Here is an 11,454-nt window from a genome sequence, read left to right as displayed (position 1 = left end):
TAATTGCTTTCTTAGAGTCAGTGCAGGTGTTTGGTTTGAGCGAAATAAATATTTACAATCGGTTCCGACAAAAATAGATAAAAAGACATCTGTAACAAAATTATTATTTGTCATATGTTAGAGGTACATCACATTGATCATGTCAAAACTAATTACGAACGGATTTTTTCCTTTAACCTTATATTTTCATCTTTGTTTTTCGGGTGGGTACAGTTTATTGTATCATTTATTATTGGTGCGCAATTTTTACCATAATTTATTGCTATGCTAAATCAAATTCAAGATCAAGTTTTTCGATGCTTTTACATATACTTAGTTGACATTGTCAAATGTTTTATGATGATTTTTCTTATTATCTGAATTAGATTTGACTGTTTTAGATAGTTTTTAAATTTTTCCGCATTGTGAATTTTGTTTACAGCACGATACTTTGTTGAACTGAATGTTATCGCCAAAATGTGATTTTTTTTATTTGTTTTTTTTTTAAATTTTAACACATTTTTCTTAATTTTATTTATATTGTTATTCGTATTCCTTTTTTGGATAACCTTTATAAAAGGCGGCCGATTAAATGCAATTTTACTTAGAATTAGGCAAAGAATCAATACAACGATATGTACTTTGATTACATGCATGTTTAGAATTAATAGGCTTTTGTGCCAATATATGACGTTCCAATTGTTGTCATTTTTTCTAAATGTTTAGAAAAGTGTTTGTTGAGCGAATTAGAATCTTTTGATTATAAAAGATAACGACAGCATTACTGTTACAACAACAAGTTCCATGTTACTTTGTTGATTAGAAAATGATATTTAAATTTATAAGATGGTCCATATGTTACAGTACTTGTATGGGGAACGCTTCTAATTCTATGGTACATTGGGGGATGGGGAATTAAGATGGGGAATGGGGATGGTGTATGGGGTGTGGGGTTTTTGAATGGGGAGATTAGTTCTCATATATTTATTGAAATGAAGAAATATATTAAATTTAATTAAAAAGACCAGCTAAAATGTTGAAGAATTTAAAATTATGTTTGATAAGAAATACCCAATGGGGATTGTATGGAGGGATGGGGATTTTTCTATGGTGAATGGAATGGGGACAATGGGGAATGGGGATGGTGTATTGTATAAGTGGGAAGCTTATACCATACAAGAGCTGTATATATTGTTTCACTAGGACCGAACCCAATCAACTAGTGTCTGCTTCTATACATACAAACAAATGAACCGTTTCAAAAAGCAGGGCTTTCACAAATAAAAGCAATAAAACAATATTTTTTTTCTCATGTCTATATCTTTGTGTTTCATTACGTAACACGATCATTTCTTGTGTTTTTATCATTTAATCAATCTTCAAATCGTCAGGACTTCTATAAAAATGCGACACGAAATTATGTTTATTTTACGACAGACGTCTCGGAGTAACCAGTAACCTTAAGGAACACAACTTTATGGAAGCAATATCCGTTTGATTAAAAACAAAATAGAACCAATATATTGTTCATAGAATTTTTATGGTTCCTTAATTCCAAATTAAAAAAAGACTATGCGTTATTATAGGCTAAACATAAGCATTTTTTATCTTGACTACCAATTAGGTTGACGTGAACTAGATTAAGACTATAGGAAATCTCAAGAAAATAGCTAAGTTCTATTTACATATGCAAATTGTCCATTCGATCGGCTAGTAAAGGTAGTTTTACTAAAATAATACTTTTGAAAACTACTTTATACACGAACGGTTTTATAATTTTCAATGAAAAAAAGATTACATAAAATGTGTTTATACATACATGTGTATGACAAGTAAGCTTGCCTAGCTTGCCGAAACTACGCAGACTTTTTGTATCGCACAAGAACTCTAAAAAATATGCTTCTGGAACAGGGCTATGTTGCTACACGGTTGAAGTCATCACTACTGAATTTTTATGGTCGTCACCATTAACTTGTGGATCCATCTGCACCATGAAAACTGATTTATTCAACGGGGAATAGTTTTCCTTTTCTCGTTTGTCTACCCCGTACATGACTTTTTATGAGCAAATCTGCGGGTGTTTCTAGAAAAGCAGAGGACGCTTACCCTACCGGTGCACCTGGTCCATGCTCCCAGTTTTAAGTGGAATCCGAGTTGCTGATTTGCTTTTGTTCCTTTGTATGTATCATTTTAGTTACTTTGTGTTCTTTGTAGTGTATGTCTGTTTTCCATGTCTGGTCTTTGTCCCTGGATTACATTAATTTGATTACCGCTATAGCCTTGGTTACCCTGATTATTCTTTTAAGTTCCAGTCCAGTTACTGTCATTTTGATTTAACCACTGATTTAGTTCGATATTGTCGTCTTTTTGTGTTGAAATTGGCGTGAACGCGTTTGTGTGTGTGTGTGTGTGTGTGTGTGTGTGTGTGTGTGTGAAGGGAGGGTTGGGGTCGCCGTTTTTCCCGTGACAAACATTCGATTTATATCTTTTATTGAAAATTTTAACTTTGATTTTTAAACATCAATGGTGTCTTTAACTCATGTGTTGGTTATAGAAAAAAACAAAAGTAATCAAATAACACATGTTCAATTCATGTTTTGACCATGCTGCTGGGTCTTAATTGAAGGAACACTACATTACTACTTTTCTTGTTTTTCAAAGAAGGTTTAGATTGAACATTATTTTACTTATGTTTCAACTGACTAATTATTGTAACACGAATAATAATAAAAAAATAAACAACAGAGTCAAATCAAAGAGGTATTTAAATTTCATTGATAAAATAATAATAACAATGATCGCCGCCGGCAATTAATCATATTGTAAATTATTCCTATATTCTATTTTCTGTTTAAGAAATAGGAAATGTAAGTACAAAAGCGACATATTAAAAACTTGATGTAAACCGTGACACATATTCAGTAAACGATGTTAAGACTACTGCTAAACCAATGCAACGGGCAAAAATACAGATTGGCGTTTATTGTTTAAATCATAAGTATTATCAAACATGACCTCTGACGAAATACAAATAACTTCCATCTTCCTTGGCGATTTTAAAGTGAAAGTGGCCCTGCATATGACATACCCTCGTAAAAAGTCAAATAACGAATCACCAGACAGTACCTTAAATGGAATCAACAGGAAACACGACTCAACGGCAGATCTAGAAATTCCCTGAGAAGATCAATAACAGGTGAGACGATGCAGGCAGGCTATACTTGATATGAGGTTATTTGAAGCATCCAGAACAGAGTAAAATGAAGGATAAATGTCGGTGGCCTACGAAAAACTGAGTACAAACAATTGCATTAAAATTTTAAAAAAGTCCATCACTAGTCATCAAACAAATTTACATATTTATGCAATTTAATTGTCCCCATATACTCCAGCAAACCTTAAATTAAACTGAAAGGGAAAACGAAACAATACATGCAAGAGCCAGACATTCCTGACTTGGGACAGGCAAAATAAAATGTTTAAGTACTTTGACGTGATCCCAATCCTTCCCCTTCGTTGTGAATCTGGCAACGAATCCTTAGTTGTAAGGAAATATTCAAATGGTCTATTTATTCCTAGCGAAAAGCATAATTTTGAATTAAGTTGTGGATTTTAATCGAAGGTTATACAGACATTTTATGGATGTAAACCTTTATATGCGCGATAAAATAATGTTTCCACTGTACATTAAAGAATAGAAGACATAAAAAAAAGAGAAACAGTAAACCTACTTTCCATCATTTTACATTGCTATTAACACCCTAGACTGACTGGAGTATATAACACATTTATAGGAAAGGTCGGCTTATCTGATCAGATTTAAGGTATGCACAGGGAAAACATGGTTTATTAACATGACGAGGATGTATATGGTGGATATGTCAAAGAAACAACAACCCCACCGGTATAAAAAATGTCAGCTTAAGGCCAGCAATAAGATCTTTGTCACTTGCAATACTTATTCAAATAAATCATTTTTCTATTAGGATAAAATATACTAACACAATTTTGAGCATAGTAGCTGGAAGCTATATATATCGATATTACATCTGACATTAGCAAACAACTACCAAACTTTAGTAATTACATAACTTTTTACTCGTCTGTTGTTTGTTTTAGAATTTAACAGTTCTTTATTTATACACAACAATTTTCAAATTAACTCAGGATTTCCTAATTGCTTACTATGTGTAATTATAGTTAAATGAGATTAAGCAATATATGTACAGTTATATATGTACAGTATATATATAAATTAATGATAAAAAATGTGTTTGCAGTCTTATATTCTTTCATGTAAATTTAAGTAAATTCGTGATTTAGGTTTCTCCATGCTACAAACTGAATTGTATAATTATAGTTAATACTACACACATTTTGGTTTGTACCTTTCAACTACTCTATTACAAAAGCAATTTCTATGATATCCCCTTTATCAAACATAAGAAAACATCCAAGCGACGCTACACCAGCGTGAGGATATTTCTATCTCGTGTTAACCATTTTTCTGTGTGGAAGTTTTTCCCTTTCTTCCCACGTTTAAACCTTTTGTATCGATGTATCTCTTTTGAAAATCTGATATCGTACACATATCATAAAACATGAAATATCTTGTCATGGAGTTATGATACTATTGAAATGTGCATTTTTAGGAAAATTTATACCGAGTAGACATAATTTCATTTGATTTTTAAATGGACTCTTTGTTAAAGTCTACTGATGTACTGCTTTTCAGGTAAAACAATGATTTTGACTTTTTTTCAAAGAATTGAAACCATATCAACACAAATCCTTTGCAATGTGCATGGCATAGTTAAACTTAACAACATCAACAATCGAAATAATCAAATCCTTTACTTAAATGGATTCTCTGTTTGAATTTAAAGGATTAATTGAGTGACATAACATGAAAACCATTGACATAAAATGTCATTTAGCAAGAGTATTGTATCAGATAGAAAACCAATTACTACAATGCTCAAAAGAACTTATATGTGAAACCCCATTAGCCAGTCATTGTTCTATATGTCTAAACCGGATCTCTTATCTTAAGCAATATGCTTTTAATTGCATAAAAAACGTTGTCTGTCCCAAGACCATAATTGCATTGATATTGTATTTTGTTTGACAGGAACAAATTGCTCCATTAGAGTATTAATGCTAATATAACACACCAATCCTAACAAGACAACAGCTTATAAAATTGTTTAGATTAAAAAAAACACGTCCTTCTCTCATTGACAGTTGAAGGTCTTACGAGTCAAAAAGCAGAATGGCATATTCAATTCATTTGTAGTACGTGCTTCTTTCAATGCATAATTAAACATATAAACTACAAAAAAAGTCAAATATGTATTTTCCTTAAAACGGTTTCCTAAAATTTTGTTCCAGACAGTCATACTGACCAAATGTGACGGCACTGTTATCATTTCACTGAAACAAAAAAATAATAAACAATAAATAAATACAGTTCTAGGTTAAATGAATAAATAATGAGTAGTACCAAAACTTCCTAACTGGTAAATTTTAGGCAATAGTCATAAGGAAAAATCAAAAAGAAAAGTTCATACAGCAAATTGCAATATCCAAGTAAAATGGGACAGTTGGACACCACCGTAATGGTCCTGATTTGGTACTACGTTTCGGATGGATTGAAATAGTGGGTTACACCAGGTTTAAAGACCATTCAACCTCCCGCTTACATTGCGGTTAATAATTACCAATATTTATTACAACATTAACGGATAGATTTTGCACTACAATTGTTTCACTAACAAAAATATTTTCTCCTTCTGTTATTTATTTTTTATGATGGCACGTTGTTTTTCTTCTGCATTACATTGTTTACAATAATCCTTTACGACTTCTGCATGTATGTTGTAGAATGCATGGGTATCTCATATTATAATGACAGATAACTTTCAAATGTAATAAAAAAAAACGAACCACTGAAACTCTGAAGTTATACCCGCGACTTTGTTTAAACGGATATTGGCATCGTAAAAGTTTTTCACAAAAATGTATGGTTACTCTAAAACGTCTCTTTCGATCTGAGGATAATTCTTGGTAATTGCAACTTTTAAAGGAGTTACGAGACAAGCAGAGATAAAATAAGATCATGTGAACACCAAAGGAGAAACTCCCCCAATAACAATCAAATAAACACACCAATCAAATAAAAAAGGAACATAAACTGAATTACTTATATAGGTGGGACTACCCTTACGCCAAATTTGAAACGCTAAATATACCCCATATAAATATTGAAACACATGTTCAATAAAAACAAATCGTAACTTAACATATATTCTAGTATATCTTTTTTTCCAATCTATTTGCTTTTACTGTTAAACACAATGAATAACATATTTTTTTTTGAATTGGTATTTGAAAAAGAACACGTATTGAGGAACTTTTTTTGTAGATCCCTTTCTAAAATAAGTATCTACTGACAGATAATTGCCAAACTACAATTTAAATACGTTTCACTTCGTCATTGCCTTGACGAAAATTACATAAAAACATGATGGTACTTACTGTTCTTAACATCTGCTCATGACCAGAAAGTAACAGCTCATAGTCATATATCATCTGGAAGCGGGTATTTACTTATTCAATACGATATTTTTTTTCTAAAATCTACCAAGAGAGCTGCGTGTTACATCTACTTTTTGTTGATTTTTTAAACTTTTGTTTCAATTTGCATGTGTTAGGCATTTCAGTATTTGAAAATCTATCCAAAACTTATTTCGATGAAAGACACTATGGGAAGTACTTTGGAAAATGCAATCTATTCTTGAAACGCATGATACAGTTCTTACAATGATTAAGTTTCATGCCGTTAGACTTTGTTAAAGTAAATATTGGATCGTTTCTGACAAAGTTTTAAGTATAAACGTGGCTCTAGTGCAACAAAACTTGAAACATTACTTAAGTCTGAGAAATTGTTGAACGATTTGTGTTGTCATCGATTTCAATGACATTGATTGGAGTACCATATTTTTTTCATATTTGTGGCGCTGAGGTCAAGTCTGTTTATAGCAAGATGTTCGTAAAATTTCTAACAAAAATATTGCTCTCTAACACTTTTCTTTTTAAAAACGATATATGGAGACTTAGAATATAGATATGTACATAGTATGCAAAAACCAGTCGAATGTTTATCTAACATCGTTCATTGAAAATAACCAGTAAAGTGTGTTTAAATACTTAACAATGAACGTGTAATTGTGCAAAAAAGTAGTTTGTGTCTATTCATTGCTTCCAAAATTTGCAATTTTGATATTTCCGAAGCTTTTTGTATGTTGTAATTGTTCAACTTATTTGCGATGTTATTTATAGATATATGCATTAAGTAACTAACTGGTAATTTTCCTGAATATTTTTTACTTTACTGAATATAATTTTAAACACGAGTATTAATTTTTTGGCGATGTGATTCTCATAACAACTTAATATAGATGCTTTTATTTTGCAACTATGCTTGCCATAATGATTTAAATTGCTGATATATACTACCTTATCAACTTTCCGATGGACGCTTACCCTGCCGGAGCATCTGGACCATGCTCCCAGTTTTTAGTGGAGTCCCAATTACCCATTTACTTTTGTTATTTATATGTATTATTTTAGTTACTTTATGATCTTTGTTGTGTCTGTCTGTTTACCATGTCTGGTCTTTGTCCCTGGATTTCATTCTTTTGATTTCCGCTAGAATCTTGGTTCCCTTGATTACTCTCTATTGTTATTCTATTCGTTACCAATGTTTCTTAAGTATCCGAAGAGTATTACGTATACAATAATTGCAGCATCATAAACTCATGCAATAGTATTTCCAATGTTATGAATCAATAATTTTAAGTATTGAAAATAATATCAAAATGTGCAATGGAAGAAAAAAAATACAAAGGTATTTCACGTGTTGGCACTTTCATAAGTATATAGATGTTTATGTATGCATTTTACTTAATCATCATCAGACATTGTAGAAGAAATGATATATTAGGTAAGTCGATTTAATTAATCATTTTATTCTGTACGGCAGATTTGATTAACTTTGTATCCTCATTAACACTTACATAAACTCACACACGCGAGATCCCATTTCTTTATGTATATCTCACCAAGGTAGTCGTTGTTGTTGTTATTTTTTGTTTAATTTTAGTTCAGTTTTGCGCTTCCAGATCTGTTTAACAATATACATAATATGAATGATAATTGGTGGTAATGGCAAGTTGCATTTACTGTTAAATAAATCAAGATCCTGTGACAAATACATTTACTAATATGACAGTTAATCTTTGTAAAAACTTTTCCCCAGTCCTTTTCTTACACATGATGATGATAGATGGATTAACTGAAACAAAATATCACACTTCAATAAAAGACCGAGCTGTGCTAAAATGCCAAGTGCTTTGGTAGTATGATAACGTCCAATATGACAATATTTGAAACATTTCCTAACATAAGTGCCAATCGGAACTCTAAGGGATGTAGCTGTAGTTAAACGTATGTGTAAACATTGACGCATTCACAGAAGTGCTTTATAGTTCACAAGAATTAATTTAATTATGTTTGACTAAACGAATTGTGGGATTCATAAATGTACACAATAACAATAATTATAACAAACGAACAAACAAACAAAAAACATAAATGAAGACATATAACGACTTTTTTTAATATATTTATAGTGCATATCCTATACTGACAATATGACCAGCAACTTTTACCAAACTACGCAAAAAGTGATCTGATGTAGATTTTAGAAATGCAATTACAATTGAATTTGATAAGGTCAGAACAACAGGAAGCTAATAACTGAGAAACATGTGTTCATTTTAATTAATCAACCAAAGTATTAATCGTGAGTTCTTTTGTAACCTGAATAATATTGTAATCGTGATCAAATCTGATATTTTCAGTAATTGTTGTAGTTAGTTTTGTCTTGAATATGCGTATTATTAGCTGTATGGCATTTGAGAAATGTGTAACCTTTTATGATTTAGCCTTATTTTTTGCTGTCTTAAGTATGCGTAGTTTAGACAAAAACGTTTTCGCATTTAATTCGTTATCAGTTTTTATGAAGACTTTAAAACACTGTACAAAGCAAAAAATCACAATCTAACGACAACTTAATCACTAAAAGAGGATGCGTCATACATTTGTGAACTCATGTGTTATACAACTAAGAAATAAATATTTCCCATTTCAATTTTATGCATTATTGATGATTCATAGTAAAAAGTACTGTACATCAACACGTAAGAAAATCAGAAATATTTCGATATATTACACTTCCTCTTTTTCATATTTATCATTGAAATTGACTGCTAATTACATAGAATATGAATCTTCTTTGCATTAAATACAATAAAAATTATAATGAGTTATGAAATACAATGAAACAGAATATTAAAAAAACCTATTAAGGATTGCATGATTTCTACAGTTGTATGCGTATCATTAGTTCACAAGGAAATGAACCATCTAAATGTATGTTGTAACAGATAATGTCACAAACGTCATAATGTTCACTACTGCTTGAAAAAAATAACTTCATCAACATATATGAATTCATCATTTTATGTAAGAGGAATTATAAAAATTATCAATACTTTTCACATTTAAACAACTGCTTACGATTAAATCAATCATTAATATTCTGTCAGAGAGATCAAAGACAAACACCATTACTTGATTTAAGAATTATCCATAGCTTGAATAAACATTAATTTTAGTTTGAAGACAACCAACAAACAAACCGTGAACAAGATGATGGTTTGTGTGAAAATTATACAATTACTGTATCCAGTAGTTATACAGCATTTATTTGTATCTACAATACACTTAAGGGCTATAAAAACAAATTTAAGATAACTTTGAAGCGTTTATTCAAGAAACTTTAGTCAACGCCCTTATAACAAAAACAGAACAAAATCAACGCAGAAATAAAAGTAAATAAATCGTTCGATTTCTGTTTCTTTTCTTCTTTTTAACGACAAACGTCAAATCATTACTTTGAACTTATTCAATTGATTTCGATGCTTTAAATCGTTTCAATTAACTCAGGTGTACCTCATTAAATAAATAAAATTAAAGCATTTCTTTATTTGTTTTGTCATATATTACGAGATTTGTTTTATTAAATGTGCTGATGTTTTTGTTGTTGTCTTTATCAAACTTTAATTTACCCGTTTAAACTATAGTTTAAGAGTACTAACAATATATATGTATTTCGTTTGCATTTTATATTTGTATAACAAATATTTGACACATTAATGTGAATATTCAGTTGAGTAAACCAATGATAGTTCTTCTGTTAATAAATGATTGACACGATTTCTATAAAGCTTAAGTAGTAACACTCGAATATTTGATTTGTCTTTGAGTGAAATGACAACACAGTGATACATTTCATTTTTGTAGAAAATGTGCCTATCACCGAATTAACTCAAGTTAATTCTGTCTGCAAAATAAATCCAAGAAAAAACATAATCAAATACACCTAAGTTAGGAAAGTATATTGTATCTGATTAGTCTGGTTCTGATAAAAGACAATATTAGCCTGTATAAATATGCCACTAGATTACTTAAACAAAGAAGTCATTTCTGATTTAATAGTACACAATGAAATTAACTGTAGTCTTTTTTTTAAACGTCTAAACCTTTAAAAGCAAAAAGGAATGTAACACCAAAGGCAAAACAAGTTCAGTTAAACAATTACTGTTTTACCTTCTTCAGTGTGGACCTTAACAAATTTCATCCGTCGACCAAATTGTCGGATAGGGGTTTACCCCATATATACATTTATACTCATGGTATGGTATTATTTTTTATAGCTATTTTCATATTTGCCTAGTAAATATGTCCAAAGTTGGTCAAACTTGCATATAGCGACGCCGATGGCCAATATGACGAGCCAACAATCTATAACTTAGCCAGTAAAATAATTCCTACTTTATGATACCTTTATTTATTAACTATAAGTTTTAAATTTTATGTATGTGCCTGAACTGTTTGTGTTTAGTCTTTATAGCAGTAACCTTTATGACATTGCTCGACGTGTCTTATACTTTATATAACTTTATTATATTATGTTTGTTTTTAAATTGGCCGCGTTCCGATCCGTGTCATTCGAAAATGTTCGACTTAAATGTACTTTGAATCGTTCGGAATATATGAGAATTAACCTATATAAAAGGAAAGTTAACCCAAGATGAAAACTGTACAATTTTTAAGAGTAATTGTTTGAATGTGTTAATTTAGAACATACGCACAAATTTGTTTCAGTAGAATGAAGGAAGAGAGAAAGTCACCATCAAATTATGCATCCTTGCGTGATGAAATAACTCGTGCAAATGATTGACCTTCCATCTCACCCTGTTGAAGTTGTGTGTAATACAATCTGTAGACCTAAAGGGTATTTTAAAGTCTTTATTACAACAGTGGAACAGTGTCTCCCCAGAAATAATG

This window comes from Perna viridis, chromosome 3 (assembly GCF_037379345.1).
Source record: "Perna viridis isolate PV_CMFRI_1.1 ecotype Kerala chromosome 3, ASM3737934v1, whole genome shotgun sequence".
NCBI lineage: Eukaryota > Metazoa > Mollusca > Bivalvia > Mytilida > Mytilidae > Perna > Perna viridis.
The sequence above is the reverse complement of the archived record's forward strand: the minus strand, read 5'-3'. Positions refer to the sequence as shown.